The sequence below is a fragment of the Melanerpes formicivorus genome, unplaced genomic scaffold, assembly GCF_026170545.1.
Source record: "Melanerpes formicivorus ecotype bairdi unplaced genomic scaffold, bMelFor1.0.p_v2 SCAF_723, whole genome shotgun sequence".
Lineage (NCBI taxonomy): Eukaryota > Metazoa > Chordata > Aves > Piciformes > Picidae > Melanerpes > Melanerpes formicivorus.
Window position 1 is genome coordinate 53,854 of NW_027143075.1, and position 6,635 is coordinate 60,488.

The window sequence follows — 6,635 nt, forward strand, 5'->3', positions numbered from 1 at the left end:
GGTCACGTCAGGGCAGAGCCCCAGGGCCAGCACAAGCCTGAACAATGCAGAACCTGATGCTGATCGGTTTCTTTCCCTTTTTTTGGCATGTGGAATCTGATCTGTGGCATTTGTGAGACAGGACATTTAGGCCATGAGCTGATATAAAATGGGTTTGCTAGAGAGTGCTAGAGGCTCTTCCTGGGATTTTCTGCCCCGCATGTCTGGACCACACATTGCAGTCTAGAAGGATTCCTTGAGAAACAGAGTCACTAGGAGGACTACCCACAACTGGAGCCAGCATTGTGAGTACGCCTGGAAGCTGTCTGAGTCTCCGGGGAATACCTTCTCTTGTTAGTAGGGGCAATATACTGCTCTTGGGTCCTATCATTTTCCAAAGACTGATTTGCACCCGTTCCTGTACTCCAGGAGTCACTGTGCACTGAGCAATGAACCTGTAAAGAATACTTTCCTAAATTGGAATGGAAGTGACACAGGTGGCAGGATTTCTAAATTAATAAAATAATTTCTGTTTTTGTCAGCTTCCCACCTCTGTTTCATAGAATCATAGAATTAATAAGGTTGGAAGAGACCTCAAAGATCATCAAGTCCAACCTAGTTTCATAGTTTCATTCAGGGTTGGAAGGGACCACAAGGATCATCTAGTTCCAACCCCCCTGCCATGGGCAGGGACACCCCACACTAGATCAGGCTGGACAGAGCCTCATCCAGCCTGCTCTTAAACACCCCCAGGGACGGGGCCTCGACCACCTCCCTGGACAACCCATTCCAGGGTTTCACCACTCTCATGGTGAAGAACCTCCTCCTCACATCCAGCCTGAATCTCCCCACCTCCAGCTTCATTCCATTCCCCCTAGTCCTATCACTACCTGATATCCTGAGAAGTCCTTCCCCAGCCTTCCTGTAGGCCCCCTTCAGATACTGGAAGGCGACAATTAGGTCACCTCGGAGCCTTCTCTTCTGCAGACTGTACAGCCCCAACTCCTTCAGTCTGTCCTCATAGGAGAGGTGCTCCAGCCCTCTGATCATCCTCGTGGCCCTTCTCTGGACACGTTCCAGCACCTCCACATCCCTCTTGTAATAGGGGCTCCAGAACTGGACACAGTACTCCAGGTGGGGTCTCACCAGGGCTGAGTAGAGGGGGAGGATCACCTCCCTCGACCTGCTAGCCACACTTCTCCTGATGCAGCCCAGGATCTGATTGGCTTTGCGGGCTGCAAGTGCACACTGAGAGCTCATGTTGAGCTTTTTGTCCACCAGCACCCCCAAGTCTCTCTCCTCAGGGCTATCCTCCAGCCAGTCACTGCCCAGCCTGTATTTGTGCCTGGGATTGCCTCGACCCAGATGCAGGACCCTGCACTTGCTCTTATTGAACTTCATGAGGTTGGCCTGTGCCCACCTCTCCAGCCTGTCAAGGTCCCTCTGGATGGCCTCCCTTCCCTCCAGCGTGTCTGCTGCACCACACAGCTTGGTGTCATCAGCAAACTTGCTGAGGGTGCACTCAATGCCACTGTCCATGTCCCCCACAAAGATGTTGAATAAGACAGGTCCCAGGACTGATCCCTGAGGGACTCGAACTGATCCCTGAGGGACTCGAACTGATCCCTGAGGGACTCACCTGCACCCTTTTATCTGTTAACAGTCCTTTACTCAACAACTGCCAGGACAGGGATGAACCACCTTTTCCAATTTGAAGTGAAGGGGAAATCTCCTGCTGACTTGCAGGATAGGTGAGGTTCAGGCTTGGAAAAAGACTTTGTGGTTGCATCAAATTCCTTTGAGTGTGTTTCTAAGGTTTCATAGTATCATAGTATCAGTCAGGGTTGGAAGGGACCACAAAGATCATCTAGTTCCAACCCCCCTGCCATGGGCAGGGACACCCCACACTAGATCAGGCTGGACAGAGCCTCGTCCAGCCTGGGCTTAAACACCTCCAGGGACGGGGCCGCAACCACCTCCCCGGACAATCCATTCCAGTGCTTCACCACCCTCATGGTGAAGAACTTCCTCCTCACATCCAGCCTGAATCTCCCCACCTCCAGCTTCATTCCATTCCCCCTAGTCCTATCATTACCTGAGATCCTGAGAAGTCCCTCCCCAGCCTTCCTGTAGGCCCCCTTCAGATACTGGAAGGCCACAATTAGGTCACACTTCTCCTGATGCAGCCCAGCATCTGATTGGCTTTGCGGGCTGCAAGAGCACATTGAGAGCTCATGTTGAGCTTTTTGTCCACCAGCACCCCCAAGTCTCTCTCCTCAGGGCTACTTTCCAGCCAGTCACTACCCAGCCTGGATTTGTGCCTGGGATTGCCTCGACCCAGATGCAGGACCCTGCACTTGCTCTTATTGAACTTCATGAGGTTGGCTTGTGCCCACCTCTCCAGCCTGTCAAGGTCCCTCTGGATGGCCTCCCTTCCCTCCAGCGTGTCTGCTGCACCACACAGCTTGGTGTCGTCAGCAAACTTGCTGAGGGTGCACTCAATGCCACTGTCCATGGCACCCACAAAGATGTTGAACAAGCCTGGTCCCAGGACTGATCCCTGAGGGACTCCACTTGTCACTGGCCTCCACTGGGACATGGACCTATTGACCCATTGACTCTTTGGGTGCGGCCATCAAGCCAGTTCCTTATCCATCTAGTGGTCCACCCATCAAACCCATGTGTCACCAGTTTGGTCTGTTCCAGCTTGTGATTCTGAACAGTCATGCACATGTTTTAAGGTAATAATTAATTACCTTTATTACCTATTATTATTATTATTAATTTATCTGCCTGTGTAAGCTTTACTGTAATACTGCTTAGAATGTATTTTTTTATAGTGGCTTTGCTCTTGGGTCTTGGAGAATTGGTTGAGCAACACATAGATTGTGTACTATGTACTAATGGCATTAGCACAATCCTGCCAAAATGTAGTGAATTTATTAACTAATAGATGATGCTGTATCTATATGATTCAGAGAGAAAATGGCTCCATAAATCGGGGTGCAGGTGCACTCTTTCTTGTACAGAGAGAGCTGTAAAGAAAATCAGTCATTTATATGCACAGGAAGTGGTTTATGCTGATGTGTTGTCATGGACAAGCATGAACAAGCACATTGATGACTGGAGTGCATAAAGGCACTTTGCAGACCACATTCTTAGCTAAGCCTTTGCTACTGACTTAGGTCTGAAATCTTTCTCAATGAGGGAGGATTAGTATTGGAGTCCCCAGACTGTGACCCAAACAACTCTGGTGCCAAAGTGTCTACTCAGCTGATCACACACAGAGAAACAGCTCCTAACAGCTAAAAGGACCCCAGGTATCAAACTTGCATCTGGACAATTTCTTTGTAAGTAGAGGAGCATGTTGCATCTACTTATAAATGTACTGTTGGGCCAGTTAAAATAAACTACAGAGGAAGAAGAGAGCACCTGAAGAAGATTTCCCCCCTGAAACTACTTGAAGACTTGGGAAGAACTTGCAGATTTCTAAATGACTATGGTTAAGCATCTTGGAAGGAGTAAATGACAAGTTCTTCTTTCTGTGCTATCATTTGTGCTCTGGCTACTAAATAATTATTGCACTGGAAGGAGTGAGGGTAAGAATGAAAAAAACAATCAACCCTAACAAAAAACCCCCAACCAAACCCAAAACAAACCAAAACACCCCCAACCAAAACCCAAATCAAACAACTGAAGATATTCTCAAAAGAGAACACAAAATTCCAAGCTTACAACCCTGGACTTCAGGCATGAAGACTTTGATTGCTTCAGGGATCAGCTGTCCAAAATATTGTGGGACAAAGCCCTAGAGGGAAGGGAAGCCCAGGACATCTGGTCCATATTCAAGGATCATCTTCTCTGTGCCCAGGAGTAAAGGCAGAAAAGAATGTTAGGCGGCCTGCCTGGAGCTCCTGCAAGGAGCTCCTAGACACAGTGTCACACAAGAAGAAACTGTACAAGGAGTGGAAGAAAGGACAGCTAGAATGGGGGGGGGGGGGGGGGGGGGGGGCATATAAATAAACTGAGCAGTGAGAGACCTGGTTAGAAAAGCTAAAGCTCAGCTAGAATTAATTCTAGCCCCATGTTGTTCTTCTCCCCCTGTTTGAGGTCCATTGGGTGATGAATGAATGTGTGAACCCCATTGCCATATAGCAATGAGATTCCAGACATGCAGAGAGCAGAGAATCTCATAAGCCCTCCCAGAGTCCTCTATTGCTGCATTGCAGAATCCCTTGCATACCAGAGTCTCAGAGTTCCACTTACAGAAGAAATCCTGGAAGCCCTTAACAGATGAAGCAGCTAAGAGAAGTAAAAGTCCTGAGCATATCCATAACAGCATCCCTATACCAAAGCCCTAATTGAATCCCTAACAAAGCCCTAACCCAAGTGCCTATTGCTCAGAGTGGCTGGTTTTATACTCTTTGTTATCAATCCTTAACCAGTAAAATCCAACCATATATATAAGCTAAAACCTTTTCCCAGTGAGACGTGCCAGCATGTCAAGGAGGTGGCTTCTGCAGCATGTTCCAATCAAAGGGTGCCAAGGTGAAGGTGTGAATTGGTTAAGCTTTACATGAAAACATGTCTAGCATAAGGTTGTGATATGTTTGCAGGTTTGATATGATATGTGGCTTCATGTCACGCAGAATCACAGAATGTTACGGATTGGACAGGACCTCCAGAGATCATCTAGTGCAAATGCCCTTTCACAGCAGGATCACTTAGATTAGGTCACACAGGAACACATCCAGGTGGGTTTTGATTGTCTCCAGAGAGGGAAACTCCACAGCCTCTCTGGGCAGCCTGTTCCAGTATTCTATCACCCTCACAGTGAACGAGTCTTTTCCTTATCTTCATGTGGAACCTCCTATGCTCCAGCTTGCACCCACTGCCTCTTTGTCCTATCATTGAATCTGCAGAAAGGGTACAGTGGAAGCTCCTGATGGCTACAATATTGAGCTCTTCATTGTCCTTGGTGGAAATCAGTGCTGGTGCAGTAGGTGAGATTTGGAGAGCCAAGAGGGACCAGCCATTAGATGGGCACTTTAGAATGAGCTGAGTCAGTTGCTTTTGTTTCTGGATCTTGAGGTTTTGCCACTAATGGGACTTCAGTTGCCTATATCACTCTCTACAACTACCTGAAGGGAGGTTGTAGACAGGCTGATGATGGTCTCTTCTCCCAGGCACCCAGTACCAGAACAAGAGGACACAGTCTCAGGCTGCGCCAGGGGAGGTTCAGGTTGGATGTTAGGAAGAAGTTCTATACAGAAAGAGTGATTGCGCTATGGAATGGGTTGCTCGGGGAGGTGGTGGAGTCGCCGTCATTGAAGGTGTTCAGAAGGAGACTTGATGGGGTGCTTGGTGCCATGGGTTAGCTGTTTGGGTGGGTTGGATTGGTTGATGGGTTGGACACGATGATCTTGAAGGTCTCTTCCAACCTGGTTTGGTTTATTCTAATAAAGGTTTATTTTATTCTACTTCAGTGTCTTCATGCTGACTTGAATTTCATATATGATGAGGTCATGAGGTCTGTGGTGATAGGTTGGACTCGATGATCCTCGAGGTCTCTTCCAACCTTAGTTATACTGTGATACTGTGATACTGTGATCAGACTGGTATGAATCATGCATGTGCACACATAAACAAAAAAAATTCCAGCTTCTCTAACCAGCCAATACTGTGAACTTTTTCTCTCCAGCAGCCCTTCATCACCCAAACAGCATTAGAAAATCCTACTACAACCCTAAGAAAGTCTTCAAAGTAACCTACTTTATACATTTAGCCTTTTACTTTCCCTTAAGTGTATAAATATAACATTAAAATTGATGTTCTGGATAAAATAGTGGAACTTTTTGGATAAAATGCTGTACCTCAGCCAAGTGATTTTTCCCCTTCTTTTCCCCTCAGCAATGATATGTTAACACTGATATTTGCATAAGCTCTTTGATGCAACACTAGTAATCTTCATGGGATTTGTTTATCTAAAAATTAATATTGTTCTTTATCCAGAAATGGTAGAAATACTGCAGCAATTTCTGTCATCTTGATAATGTGTATTTATGTCTGGTCATAAGCTTGGTTGTGAAATGCATTTCCTTAGCAGTTGCATCATGAAGTACCATGTAACAGAATCTGTGATGGAATTTTTGAGGGGAAATGGGATCTCCCACCCTTCAGCCATCAAATCTGGTCTGTTGGCCAGTCTGCTTTTTTACGGTATTAACCATGGACTACTCCACTGGCCACTGGGGGTTGGACTAGATGACCTTTGGAGGTCCCTTTCAGCCCAGACCATTCTATGAGTCTATGATTCTATGCTGTCCTTCTGTAACAGGAAAGAGTTATCTGGGGTTTGATTAGAAGTACCCAGCTGCCTGGGAGTTCCTGGGGATGCTTGGTGTTTGATCAGAAGCTCCCAGCTGCATTATAAGAGTAATGAATAATATGTATCTGTAGGTTCCTCTGTTTGTAAAACTAAGCAGGGAAGGGAATGTATTGAATGTGTTGACACCCTGAGCTAACCACAAAAGTCCTTCAAACCCTTGTTTGACCACTAATCATAGAATGGACCCAAGAAAGATGAAGATGAAGGCTATTGCTGGGTGGGGGGGCACGCGATCACCTGAGCAGGCTGCACACATGAGCAGTAGGGT